Here is a 14,884-nt window from a genome sequence, read left to right as displayed (position 1 = left end):
TTTTAATTGTTTTTAATTCAATATGAACCAACCAGCCCAAACGCTTACTCTACTAGATGAACTTATACCCGACGTGCCTTGTTAAGTAGTCCATCAGGGATATCGTGCTGGCAATGGTGACCCTTAAGCCCACAGCTGTTTTAAGCTCGACAGAAAGCTACCCGGGTAGCCAGTCTTGCAACGGGGCGCGAAACAATGTGTCTCTAACTTCTTTTTCTTCTTCTCCATCGAGGACTAGCACACTCAAATACCAGCAAAATTTACAGGAAGCTTCACTATTTTGATGCGTCACACATCGCCTTCTTTCGGAGTCACCAAAGCATCACGCAAACCACGCAAAAATAGCAAAAACGCTGCAGCGGACATAGGCGCTTCACAGTTCCTACTCGGGGATTCGACAGCAGCGCCAGGAGATCCAGCAGCGGCCGTCCGCTCGTCCTTCCTCAGCTATCGGGCTGAAACCGGTTCCGCTCTTTCCACTATACTCTTTTAGGGCACTGTAATACCGCCATAGGTAGCTCTCCTGCTTGATGACAATACACACACCGTACCTGTTGTTATACTGTAACGTAAAGTTAGTGTCTGTCCAAAGGGGACTACCTCCATAGGTAGCTCTCCTGCTTGATGACAATACACACCATACCTGACCCTGTGGCCGGCCTTCCATTTGATGCCAATACACTATATCAGTATATCTCCATAGGTATCTCTCCTGCTTGATGACAATACACAAGGCAGAGTATTGTCTATCCATACGTAGTCGCGACCCTAATGCCTATACCGACCGGTATATCTACTACATTTACTACTACAGATGTATCTACTATTTCTACTACAATTCTAAATCGAGTTTCTTCAGTCCTGGGTTCTGTCATCCCTGCTTCACAGGCCTGCGCCGTCCCTGGGCGGTCCCTTGTGCTTCACATTCAGGCGTTGCGAGACGCCATTTATTGGGCTCATAGTCGCCACCAGTCGGCAACGCTGGTTTCTTTTGACCAGAACAAAGCTTTTGACAGAGTGAACCAGGAGTACATGTACCGGGTGTTGGGAGCTGTCGGTTTTGATCGTGCGGTGGTGTCTTGGATAAGAGCTCTCTATGCTGAGGCCTTTGCCTCCATTGGAGTCAATCGGGGAATGTCTGGTACCTTTTCCATCAAATCGGGGGTGCGACAGTGTTGTCCCTTATCTCCTGCATTGTATGCCATGGTCTTTAGCCAGCTCTCGGAAGCTCTCGCAACCTCGCTTCGTAGTCGTATGCTACAGCTGCCGGGTTCCGTGGCCCTTCCGTTGTTTGCATATGCAGATGACTTATCCTTAATCCTTAGCAGTGAGGACGCGATAGGCCAAGTGTTATCCATCCTGGACGCCTACGGTAGAGCATCGAACGCGCGGATAAACAGGGATAAGAGTGCAGCGCTCTTTATCAATTCAGTTCCCTCCGGTGCGTCTCCATTTGGGATATCTGTTAAAACTGAATTACGCATACTGGGATACTATTTCAATAGTCGGGCAATCGCAGTATCATCGTGGATGCGCATTCGCCTGCGTAGCATTCCTGTCCTCCGTGAATTGAAGGGTAGAGTATCGACGCATGGCGACGAAGCTCCCCAATCATTATCGTAAAATAAAGTTGTTTTTCATTCTTTAAAGGGATACTTTGGAACGATCGGTGAAAAATTTGCTGCACATCGTAGCTGGTGCATAACATCCACAGTATACCGGTGTGAGACAGTCTTTCGAGGTGAAAAACCTTTCGTGAAAGCAGGCGAAAACACGAGACAAGTAATAAACACATTTAATATTTACCCCATAATTTACTGTACTGCACTAGCTCTCGTGGGCGTCTGCTGAAAACGAAAAGGGAAGTGCTGGAAGGGCCTTTTGGCGGAACTCGGTCAGGTCAGGGCACTGTTTTCCACCGTAAAAAAAAACTGGCGCTACAGTCACAAACTTTTACTCGCATTTGGCATCTTACAAAAAAAAATCCGATCCCTGGGTCAGTGACACCCCCCGAACTTTTTCTCCTGTGTACCCCCTACAGGGGGTGCCCTTGTGAATTCAGCTTTAGACACATGTCGGTAATGATATGTTAAAATGACGTAACTATAACAATCATTGTTATAGTTACGTCATTTTTGCCGACACCTCTCCATGTTTGGGATTCTGGATAAACCACTGCATAGATGGAAAGAAACAGAGGTCATCTGCTTTACTGAGAGTCAGGAAACAGCGCAGGAATGACATGACTAATGCGCGGTGACATTGGAGAGTACCAGTACCAGGGAAAGAAAGTACTTCCATGGGCGCTCGGCGGGAGCCAGACTTTTTCAAATTTCGAAAGTCGTTTTTTATGATATTCCACCTTCGTTTTTCGAGCGAGATATTTCGCAACTACGTTCAGTTCGCGTAAATGATCGTGGGAATACCGCAAGCTTGAAATCCATTTGATTGCAAAGTCTCCCTGTTGAACACACCTGTTGAACACCTGTTGAACCCTGTTCCGCGTCGAGGTGCGGGAGGCTCGACTGTTCCTGCTGGCTCCTCGTAAACGCGTGACGTCCCCCGAGGACTATACTCGCTGGCGGAGGTGCTTCTCGGGCTGTCACACAGCTGGATGGGCGTCCGCATACGCAGTACTCGTGTTTTGCGCATGTATCTTTTCTGTAAAACTTGGAATGCAGGTTCACATTGATATATATATATATATTATATTATTTTACATTCACACGGCGTAATTTATGGCAAAACGTCGGAGCCCTTAATACGCTATGCAGGTAGGTCAGCCTTTCGCGCAGCCCATCAGCACGTAGGACGTACGGCCTCATTCGATCGCTCTCAAGTAAGGTACCAACAACAGCTACCCGGGTTCGAATCCCGGTGCCGGCTGTGCTGTCTGGGGTTTTTCCTGGGTTTTCCTCAGACGCTTTCAGACATATGTCGGCACAGTTCCCTTAGAAGTCGGCCCAGGACGCACATTCCCCCAGGGCGTGAGTCGTGACGTTGCCCATATACGTGAGGCCGACAACGGCAAGTCCTATCACCACCACCACCACCACCACAGCTACACGTGAGCCGCACCCCGCTGGGTCGTAGCGTATTATCGGCTCGGGAAGACAGTAGTGAGTTTTAGCGCATCGTACGCTATCGCGTTTGCGTACGTAAGGGGTAGCGTACGGTACACTTAAAACTCTCAAATATGGTGCAGACGACGAACAAAGATAGAGGGCGCGAAGGGTTGTATGCATAGCTGGATTTTTGTCTTCAGTTTCACGCATATTGCTGCTTGATGACTGAATTCGAGGAACAGAAAAAAAGAAAAAAAAAGAAATGCTGGCATAACGAAAACGTGAAAGCAGAGAGAGCGAGGAGAAGAATAAACACAAATTAGGACACCCCCATGCTTCACAGACGCAATATCGTATGTATTGAGAACTCTGGAATCGAGGCGCGCTTGCCCCGTGTCACGTCACTTTCGGATTTCGAGTGTATTCTTTCTTACCAGGGAAAAAAGAAAAAGAAACTCCACGCAAGGCGTACCCTGTAGGAAACAATGTTCGATGTGCCCTCCATGCTCCGGACCTGGGGCTTAATCGCTTCATGGTCGTTACGGTCGTTACAAGCTAACGAGTGGCGGGAAATTCAAAAAGGCGGGCGGGAAATTTAAAAATGTGGGCACGTGATAGAACACGCGCGCACGGCGCTCTTCGCGCGATGAAGGCCGTGGTACACGTCACGCGCAATGTGTCACGTGCCCACCTTTTTGAATTTCCCGCCACTCGTTAGCTTGTAACGACCGTAACGACGATGAAGCGATTAAGCCCCCTGATTCCTTACATGATTTAAGCGTTGATTTGTACGCCCAGAGAACTGAGGAAAAGAATGAATTTTTTTCTCTGCGTCGTTGTTAGTGCAATAAGGGGATATACTTCGGGACGATCGGTGAAAAAATTGCTGCACATTAATTGTATAACGTCAGCTGTATACCTGCCATCAATTTTGTTTCTTTCTCGTGTGACGAATAATGCCTCAAATAAGCGAGCCATCAAACCGAAACAGGAATGTGGAGAGGAGGCGCAGAAACTTTCCCCCTCCGAACGCCAACGCGTTACGTCACCCTGCATGGAGCGGACAACTACAGGTTTTCCCGGCGATTTTAATCCAAGTGCCAGCTAAATTAATCCATATGCCATGCAAACTTTATGGGGCATGGATTAATTTAGCTCGCACTTGGATTAAAATCGCCGGGAAAACCGGTAGTATACCACGCCGGTCGTAGACACTGCGTTACATTCCCGAAACGAAACAAAAAATGGACGAAGGTTCGGGATCAGATCACTCAGACACAGATAGAAAGAAACAACGGTCATCTGCTTTCCTGAGACTGTCAGAAAACAGCGCAGGAATGGTACAGTGAATCCCGTTTATAACGAACTCGACGGTCGTGTGGAAACTGTTCGTTATATCCTGAAATTCGTTACAAGTGGAGTCTCGTTACATTGAGTATAATATTGACGGTCGTTTACGATGTGTTCGTTATAACCGGAAATTCGTTATAAGTGGGGCCGTTGTGGCCGAGATTCATTGTACGACTAATGCACGGTGACACGTTGGCCGAGCGGAGAAAGGAAGAAGAAGTACTTCCCATCGACGTTCGGTGGGAGCCACACCTTTTCAAATTTCGAAAATCGTTTTTATGATTCTACCTTCGTTTTCGAGTGAGATATTTCACAATTGTGTTCAGTTCGTGTAAAATGATTGTGGGAATACCGCGAGCTTGAAATCCATTTGGTTCCGAAGTTGGTTGGCAGAAGACCGTGGTTGATTGTGTTGATTTGTTTGCGGCATAATAACGCACACCGTCGACGCTGCATGTCTAGCAGCCACATACTACCTCGACGCACAAGCGCATTCGTCGAACATTTATTAAACATATCAGATGCAATACCTATGCCTGTCCTCAGAGGTTTGAGAGGTATGAGATGTCCACATCCTCGTGTTGTTCTCCCACTTGCAGCTTTCCAGTGTCATGGACTGTTGCATGGCGAAACGGACACGTATAGCAATCTCTGACCAGCCTTAGTCGCTGGGTGAGAGTTGGTATTCAGAATGTTGTTCGAGTCTATGAGATGCTGCAGGAAGCCTGCCCCTGTGGCCGGCCTTCCATTTGATGCCAATACACTCTCTCTCTCTCAGAGGTTTGGTGCTCCCTATCACGTGTCGAGCCCGTCTTGCCGCCTCATGGTTTTTCAGTAAATACTGGTACCATGGCAGTGTCGTTATTCCCCCTCGTCAGATCTTGGTAGCTGCTACTCGCACAGCTTTTCGTTTCATCTGGGGTGGCAGCGTGGAATGGGTGTCACGCGCCCGCATGTGCCTGCAGCGGGAGTTAGGTGGCCTATGGGTTCCACATATGAAGACCAAGTGTCTCGCCCTTGGTCTTAACGGTATTTTTGATGCGCTCATGGAGCCGTGCCACCCTGCCCATGATCTGTTACAGTTCCTCCTGGGTCCTGATGTCAGGTTTTTTTCGGCTTTTTCGCTGAGTAGGCCTCGGTCTGAGTTTGTCGCACCCCACCTCAGGGAGTATGCCTCCTCCATGCGGCGCCTGCGCGAGTCCTACCCAGGTGAACGCATTTCTACCTGGACTGTGAAGCGACTGTACAAATCTCTCTTGGAGCTTCTTGCCATGCCTCCGCCGGCTGTGGGCCTTGGTGTGCCCCGGCAGGTTGCTTGGCGTCTTGTCACCGCGGGCTGGTTCGACGCACGTCGGGCTAGCCTGCAATGGCGCTTGGCACACGGCGTTTTACCGCTTCGGGACCGTCTGGCTCGGTACGGAGTCACCACTCCTTTCTGTCCATTCTGTGCTTGTCACGAAACTGCGGAACACGCGTTTCATCAGTGCCTTGTGCCCGATACTCTATGGCACAAAGTTGAAGTCCTGTTCGGTGTGTCACGCATTCGGTGGGCTGTCATTCAAACGCTCTTTCAGCCTCCCGTCCCGCATCGCGATAGGAAACAGTTCCTCCTTCTGGCAGTTGAGATTAACTACCAGGTGTGGATTTCTCGCTGCATTGCAGCACAGGGTGGCCGCATCCGTAGTGTAGCAGAAGTGCTAAATCTTGTTCGAGCAGGGGTTCGTCGCGCTCTTCGTAGAGAGAGAGCTGTGCTGGGAGCTGTGCACTTTGCAAGATGGTGGCAGACATCTTCGGTCCTCTTTGAAGATGGTAGAGGTACGTATGTGCTTCACTTTTAGGTGGCCAAGTACAGTGTGCCGTTGTCACGTTCGCAGCTTTCCGCGAGTCTTCGTTCGTTGCATGGTGACGTCCAGCACACATATTAATCTAGAGATCAGATTGCTCTAGAGTTGGCATCTACGTAGCCTTAGTTTAGTCCGTGTGAAACGTTAGAGGGAGCCAGTCTGTGTGGCTGGTCTTCCGCTCCGATGCCAATACAGGCCTGTCCAAAGGGGACTACCTCCATAGGTAGCTCTTCTGCTTGATGACAATACACACACCATACCTGTTGTTATACTGTAACGTAAAGTTAGTGTCTGTCAAAAGGGGACTACCTCCATAGGTAGCTCTCCTGCTTGATGACAATACACACCATACCTGCCCCTGTGGCCGGCCTTCCATTTGATGCCAATACACTATATCAGTATATCTCCATAGGTATCTCTCCTGCTTGATGACAATACACAAGGCAGAGTATTGTCTATCCATACGTAGTCGCGACCCTAATGCCTATACCGACCGGTATATCTACTACATTTACTACTACAGATCTATCTACTATTTCTACTACAATTCTAAATCGAGTTTCTCCAGTCCTGGGTTCTGTCATCCCTGCTTCACAGGCCTGCGCCGTCCCTGGGCGGTCCCTTGTGCTTCACACTCAGGCTTTGCGAGACGCCATTTATTGGGCTCATAGTCGCCACCAGTCGGCGACGCTGGTTTCTTTTGACCAGAACAAAGCTTTTGACAGAGTGAACCAGGAGTACATGTACCGGGTGTTGGGAGCTGTCGGTTTTGATCGTGCGGTGGTGTCTTGGATAAGAGCTCTCTATGCTGAGGCCTTTGCCTCCATTGGAGTCAATCGGGGAATGTCTGGTACCTTTTCCATCAAATCGGGGGTGCGACAGTGTTGTCCCTTATCTCCTGCATTGTATGCCATGGTCTTTAGCCAGCTCTCGGAAGCTCTCGCAACCTCGCTTCGTAGTCGTATGCTACAGCTGCCGGGTTCCGTGGCCCTTCCGTTGTTTGCATATGCAGATGACTTATCCTTAATCCTTAGCAGTGAGGACGCGATAGGCCAAGTGTTATCCATCCTGGACGCCTACGGTAGAGCATCGAACGCGCGGATAAACAGGGATAAGAGTGCAGTGCTCTTTATCAATTCTGTTCCCTCCTGTGCGTCTCCATTTGGGATACCTGTTAAAACTGAATTACGCATACTGGGATACTATTTCAATAGTCGGGCAATCGCAGTATGATCGTGGATGCGCATTCGCCTGCGTAGCATTCCTGTCCTCCGTGAATTGAAGGGTAGAGTATCGACGCATGGCGACGAAGCTCCCCAATGATTATCATAAAATAAAGTTGTTTTTCATTCTTTAGAGGGATACTTTGGAACGATCGGTGAAAAATTTGCTGCACATCGTAGCTGGTGCATAACAGCCACAGTATACCGGTGTGAGACAGTCTTTCGAGGTGAAAAACCTTTCGTGAAAGCAGGCGAAAACACGAGACAAGTAATAAACACATTTAATATTTACCCCATAATTTACTGTACTGCACTAGCTCTCGTGGGCGTCTGCTGAAAACGAAAAGGGAAGTGCTGGAAGGGCCTTTTGGCGGAACTCGGTCAGGTCAGGGCTCTGTTTTCCACCGTAAAAAAAAAACTGGCGCTACAGTCACAAACTTTTACTCGCATTTGGCATCTTACAAAAAATAAACAAACAACAACAAGAACAAAAAAAAAAAAAAAAGTCCGATCCCTGGGTCAGTGACACCCCCCGAACTTTTTCTCCTGTGTACCCCCTACAGGGGGTGCCCTTGTGAATTCAGCTTTAGACACATGTCGGTAATGATATGTTAAAATGACGTAACTATAACAATGACCCCCCCCCCCTCCAATTTTTTCGACACCTCTCCATGTTTGGGATTATGGATAAACCACTGCACAGATGGAAAAAAACAGAGGTCATCTGCTTTACTGAGAGTCAGGAAACAGCGCAGGAATGACATGACGAATGCGCGGTGACGTTGGAGAGTACCAGTACCAGGGAAAGCAAGTACAGTCAAACCCCTTTACAACGAAACTCAGGGGACAGCAAGAAAAAAAAAATGCAGCAAAGGTATTTTCGTTAAAAAGGATGTCCATTATTGGACCTATAGGGCTCCAGTGGGACCGCAAAAAAATTTGCTGTAGTGGTATTTTCGTTAAAAAGGTGTTCGCTATAAAGGAGTTTGACTGTACTTCCATGGGCGCTCGGCGGGAGCCAGACTTTTTCAAATTTCAAAAGTCGTTTTTTATGATATTCCACCTTCGTTTTTCGAGCGAGATATTTCGCAACTGCGTTCAGTTCGCGTCAATGATTGTGGGAATACCGCAAGCTTGAAATCCATTTGATTGCAAAGTCTCCCTGTTGAACACACCTGTTGAACACCTGTTGAACCCTGTTCCGCGTCGAGGTGCGGGAGTCCCGACTGTTCCTGCTGGCTCCTCCTAAACGCGTGACGTCCCCCGAGGACTATACTCGCTGGCGGAGGTGCTTCTCGGGCTGTCACACAGCTGGATGGGCGTCCGCATACGCAGTACTCGTGTTTTGCGCATGTATCTTTTCTGTAAAACTTGGAATGCAGGTTCACATTGATATATATATAAATTATATATATATATACATACGGTAATATTATTTTACATTCACACGGCGTAATTTATGGCAAAACGTCGGAGCCCCTAATACGCTATGCAGGTAGGTCAGCATTTCGCGCAGCCCATCAGCACGTAGGACGTACGGCCTCATTCGATCGCTCTCAAGTAAGGTACCAACAACAGCTACCCGGGTTCGAATCCCGGTGCCGGCTGTGCTGTCTGGGATTTTTCCTGGGTTTTCCTCAGACGCTTTCAGACATATGTCGGCACAGTTCCCTTAGAAGTCGGCCCAGGACGCACATTCCCCCAGGGCGTGAGTCGTGACGTTGCCCACATACGTGAGGCCGACAACGGCAAGTCCTATCACCACCACCACCACCACCACCATAGCTACACGTGAGCCGCACCCTGCTGGGTCGTAGCGTATTATCGGCTCGGGAAGACAGTAGTGAGTTTTAGCGCATCGTACGCTATCGCATTTGCGTACGTAAGGGGTAGCGTACGGTACACTTAAAACTCTCTAATATGATGCAGACGACGAACAAAGATAGAGGGCGCGAAGGGTTGTATGCATAGCTGGATTTTTGTCTTCAGTTTCACGCATATTGCTGCTTGATGACTGAATTCGAGGAACAGAAAAAAAAAAAAAAAAAGAAAGAAAGAAAGAAATGCTGGCATGACGAAAACGTGAAAGAGAGAGCTAGGAGAAGAATAAACACAAATCAGGACACCCCCATGCTTCACAGACGCAATATCGTATGTATACAAATCAAAGAACGTAAAGATGACAGACATCTGCACGTATCTTGAAACGGTACCTTCTATTGTCGTGCCATACGAACTTTGCATTTGTTAAATGTCCGATGCATTTCACAATTTACAGATTTACACACGAAAGTAGACGCACTAAAAAAACCGCGAGTAGTGGTTTGGGTTTTGAACTTCGAATCCTTATCTGCCGTATCCCGGTCCCTACAGCAAACAATCAGTGTAGAAAGTCGGAGTCCATACCATGTGTGTTACGTACAAGAAACTTAAGTTGCCAGTTTGAGCTTGTGTGTGTTTGTACTTTGGTACTTTGTCGTCTTCGTTTGCGTGCCCGTTTTTCGCATGGACCAATCAGCGCTGATCCCGGGCTTTTCTACCTCGTTGAAAATAAAAACCGCCTCCTTGACGAAACACATTTTCTTAAACATGGTAACGTATGAATACGCAAAAAATTTCGAAATATATTTAAACTGTCGAGGAAATACTTCAATTATATAAACTTAGTAATATCGTTTTACAAATTCAAACCAAATGTTCACGTGAGGCACTCTTTCTTTGCGCGGGTAACCGCGCGCGGCGTATGAATGTTTATTTAAGTCAAATCTGAAAAAACCGTTGCACAGAAGAAGAGTCTCCGGCGAAACAGTACGAGGTTTCAGGTTTGTAAGCTTTATAGTGTTTTAATTGTACTTGCACATGTATTTGGGAATGAGTATATTATGCGAGTGAGGTTTTACGATGATTATATGGTCAATACTGTATGGAAAAAATCCATTGGTTTACATGCGTCGGGCCTTGTGAGGTAGCGTCGAGCTGTTTTTCGGAGTCATACTAGCCCCTTCTTTAACGTTAGCACAATTATGTTGGGCATACACTGTGATGTCTTGCAACGCACAGCATCTTGGTGTAATACTGGCCCTTGCGATGCTATGTGTTGCTTGAGTGATCATGGGAACTACTGTTTTTGTTATGGCGAACACGGTGAGCGTGGTAGCGATGCCGCCAAATTTGGTTTCGCAACACGGTCACCGTTAGCGTTATAAGCTTAACTGTGACAGTCAACAGGGCGATATTATACTTCGTACTCATAAGGTGTCGTAGGAAATCAGTTGATGCAGGTTTCTCTTTCTCAGTTACTTAACCTAAGCAGTATCTCGCATCCCAAAGCGAATACCCCAAGAAAGGTATATTTTCCTACCTTTTATCTGTTGGTGGGAGTATGTTTTCGATATTGGGGATATTTTTCAGCGTTTGAAATTTTAGAAAAGCACCTCAGCCGAATCGGCGGTTACCGGCTTAACGTTTACAAATAGCGCGTCTGTTCTAAAGGGTTGATTTCTGTGTCTTCTACAGGTCATTTTGGGTGAGTAGGCATTATTTTCGCCTTTTGTAATCCTCGGCTGACTGTGTATCGTATTCCTGCGGTAACGGGTGTGACTTGATGTCTGGCATGACGAACGCGCTTTTTCCTCCTTATGCAGATGAAGCGTCATCCAAAATTGATTGTGATTAAGAGAAATGGAGAAGACGGTTCCGAATACCCGGTCACCACAGGCCGCTGCGAGATTGGAAGGTGGGAGCACCTGTTTGATTCAGCGTACTAGTAGACGTTTGCCTTAGAAATATATGCAGCTCAGACACGTTGTGTCATCGTGATGTCTTGAGCACCTGTTGTGACTTTGCTCAAAATCTGTTCTCGCATGTGTGCACGCCAGGCTGCGGCAGTAGAAAGACCCGGTAAGGATTCTCTGGGCCGTACCCCTGGGTACGGCGTCAAGGAAGCCCAGTTGCGGCACCCTTAGAGAACTAGCAGGATTTTTTTTTATGTGGGTCTTCGGAACCACAACCCGACGGTTGTGGTTCCCATGACGACACGCAATGAGACGTGGACGGCGCATTTTCTCTGTAGGTAGCAAAAAAACCCAATTGTACAGCGTAGGGAATTCTGTCTGGCACAGAGCTGTCGCGAGGAGAGTTTGTGTGAGGGTAAACGTGAAGAGCCCCCCCCCCCTCTCATGTTGTCAGTTTTCTCTCTAAACAAAGGCAAGAAAATGCTCATTCGTATTGTAAATAAAGAGATTGTAAATAAAAAAAAATTCTTTTCATTCCCGCTTTATACTTAGGATTCTTCGTTTTCGTGTTAAACCTGATTTTCGCGATAATTCCCCGTCCCCAAACAAATTTTCAAGAATTCGGGTAAAACCCGATATCTTCCCTAAATCCTTACGGTCCTTCAACTTGTCGTTCTAGCTAGACCGTCGGAAAAGTGAATCATAATACCAGCAAAGAGGGCTATTTGTGACAACCTATTTGTGACTCCTATTTGTGACTCCTATTTGTGACTCCTATTTGTGACAACCTATTTGTGACTCCTATTTGTCCTCCTTTTATAATCCCCACCCCTGGAGGAGCGAAAGACGAGCTCTTGGGGAGCTCGGGGAAAGTGTTTGACTACCACACTCATTCACTGAAATATAAAAGATTCTTGTTTCCGGTCCAAGTGCCACAGCAGTGGCTTGTTTCACATGCATTTTGCTTGACCCGAAAATTCCCGGATGACACGTGAAACAGAGATCGTAGTGCCCGATTTCTCCCCGAATTCTTGTGTGTAGATGGCACCTGATTTTAACCCCCCCCCCCCCCCCGAATTTCAAAAATTGTAACACCCGAAAACGAAGAACCCTATCTATACTTAGGGCCTGACTTTTTAGGGTTAAACCCGTATCCGCCCGATATTTACCCCCCCCCGAACGAAATCTGTAAAATTCGGGTTTAACCCGAATCTACCCGAAAACATCCGGGTCGCGTGGCACACTCATAAGCGTGCATTAAAATAAAGTTTGATAACATTGCTAAACATTAGTTCCATGTTAAGACAAATTTTTATTAAACAAAAAAAAGATCACCCGAATTCCTGACGACAGAATATGCCGTAACGGGATTTAACCCGATTACACCCGAATTTTCGAATGAAAAATATCACCCGATATTTACCCCCCGAATTTGGCCAAAAATAAAACCCGAAAAAGTCAGGCCCTTTCTATACTGTACAAACAACTTGCCAGGCCCTGCAATTTGGAACCCTCTCTGGCCCCACCTTCCATCGCTAAGGCTCTGCTCTGCCGTACGATTTTGTGGAACGTGTGAACAGTGCATGCGTCGATCCGTAAAAACTCTGCACAATCTGCTCAAAAAGTGGTAACGGTGACACTTGGGGCGAGACGTACAGGGTTCGCCAAGATAAACTTCGGGGTTTGTAACGAAGATAAAACAAATTAGAACCGTGTCTGAAAGCCAAAGTAGATGTTAGAAGACGTATTATGCCCCGAAATTTTATGTCGATAATGCCGCTTGGTCGGTTTCTCTGCGGATAAATCGTGAAAATTAAAAAATCTCCGCTGCCTAAACGGCTATACCCGTGTTTCAGCTTCTTTCCGTCAGATGGCGAAACAGTCGAACGCGGCGTTGCCGAGTACGATTCTGCATTCGGTTCCACTTGTTCAGATTTCGATGTCGTCTGCAGCGCCACGTTCGACCGTTTCGCCATCTGACGGAAAGGAGCTGAAACACGGGTATAGCCGTATAGGCAGCGGCGGTTTTCTAATTTTCATGATTTATCCGCAGAGGAACGGACAAAATGGCAGTATCGACATAAAATTTTGGGGCATAATACGTCCTCTAATATCTACTTTACCTTTCCGACACTGTTCTAATTTGTTTTATCTTCGTTACAAACCCCGAAGTTTATCTTGGCGAACCCTGTACTACGTAACATCTGGTGTGATGCCTTTGTGAGCTGTTGTCAGTTTTCTATTCGACGGACTTTGCTTCTCAAAACCTTGCCCAGAGATCACATCTGTTTCTTTGTTTCTTGCAGTCACAAAATGTGAGGAGTAGTAACTGCAGTAGACTTTACTGTTTGGCGTGTGCATGCTTACGGTTAACCGCTTGGTGATTGTGCTTTGAAGGGACAGTTGCATCCACACCAAGAAACAACAAGTTTTTGAACACGAAACAATTGATGTTCTGAGGCTGGAACACATAGAAAAGACAAATACGTACAAAGCCTCAAGTGCCTAAGAAATTAATGACAAGAGAGATTAATTGATCAACAAATAACACTCTGAAAGGCTATTACAGCTATTGTAGCTCTCTCTCTTTTAAATTGTCTGCAATCTTGACTACAACGATCATTTGTGCTGCGGATAAAAAAACTGCAACACTGTGTGCGGCATTCCTAGAAAATAGTACTGTACATATTAAAAATGCTCTTTCATGGCTGCAGGCGTGTCATGTAACGTTACTGAATCGGACAAGGCCACAGCCGATGAAGGCTTCTTATTCATGATGTCGCCTTCTTTTTTTTCTTTTGGTTGTGTATGTAGTGACGCTGACTGCGACGTACGAATGAACGTACCCGGCGTAGAACCGGTGCAGTGCGTCCTGCTCGTGGACTCGGGCGGTGCGTCCCTGAAAGTGGTCAGCAACAACGGACACGTGGAAGTCAATGGCAGGGCACTCTCCGGAACGACACCTTTAGCCCACGGGGACGTTTTCGTCGTCCACAGCAGAAAGTTCCGGTTCGAATGGCAGATGAGTCGCGTGCCCGAGTCATCTTCAGGTGAGCCAATTTCTAGGTTGGTAGTTTTCCGCGCGGCATGGATGCCGTGCCAGCTGCGGTGCGTATCCCTCGCAGTGTCCCTGTGCGCGTCACTGCGAGCGCGCACGTCTTCACCGCGACGTACAGTCGAGCCCGTTTATTACGACCTTCGATAGAACGATAACTCCGATATCAGTGATGGCCACTAACTACTTTCTACAGTAGTTTAACTATAACTACTAACTACTTTGCGACGGAGTAGTTTAACTAGTAGTTCAACTACTTTTCAGGGGAGGTAGTTCAAAACTACTGCAGTGTAGTTTAACTACATCTCTAACTACTTAACGTTGTCCATCAACACCAATTCCATTCTATAGCGTTCTTAGACCCCTAGATATGAACCACAAGCAGCGATAAAAGTGAAGATTTAGTACACATGCACGGCGCAATTGCTCTGCACCTTCGTTCTCATCAAACGAGTAGCTCAAGGTAAAAGTCGGCAGCACAGTTGTGCCGTAAAGCTTGCGGCAAAATCGGAAGTAGTTGGCGCCTGCAGTAACCTAACTACTGTAGTCAACTACTCGAAATAGTAATTTAACTAGTAGTTGCACGTTACATTTCTGCAAGTAGTTGATAACT

At 47.0% G+C, this 14,884-nt stretch overlaps 1 long non-coding RNA gene across 1 annotated transcript; it reads left to right on the top strand.

The window, feature by feature from the left end:
* The first annotated feature begins 9,912 nt into the window (after nucleotides 1–9,912).
* LOC135396794 (uncharacterized) lies at nucleotides 9,913–11,382 on the top strand. Its single transcript, XR_010423528.1, has 3 exons — nucleotides 9,913–10,304; nucleotides 11,127–11,218; nucleotides 11,361–11,382. It is a non-coding gene; the product is annotated as an uncharacterized LOC135396794 (long non-coding RNA).
* The last annotated feature ends 3,502 nt before the right edge of the window (nucleotides 11,383–14,884 follow it).

This window comes from Ornithodoros turicata, chromosome 1, assembly GCF_037126465.1.
Source record: "Ornithodoros turicata isolate Travis chromosome 1, ASM3712646v1, whole genome shotgun sequence".
NCBI classification, from domain to species: Eukaryota; Metazoa; Arthropoda; class Arachnida; order Ixodida; family Argasidae; genus Ornithodoros; species Ornithodoros turicata.
Note: the sequence above shows the minus strand (reverse complement) of the source record. Positions and strands in the feature narration are given on the sequence as shown.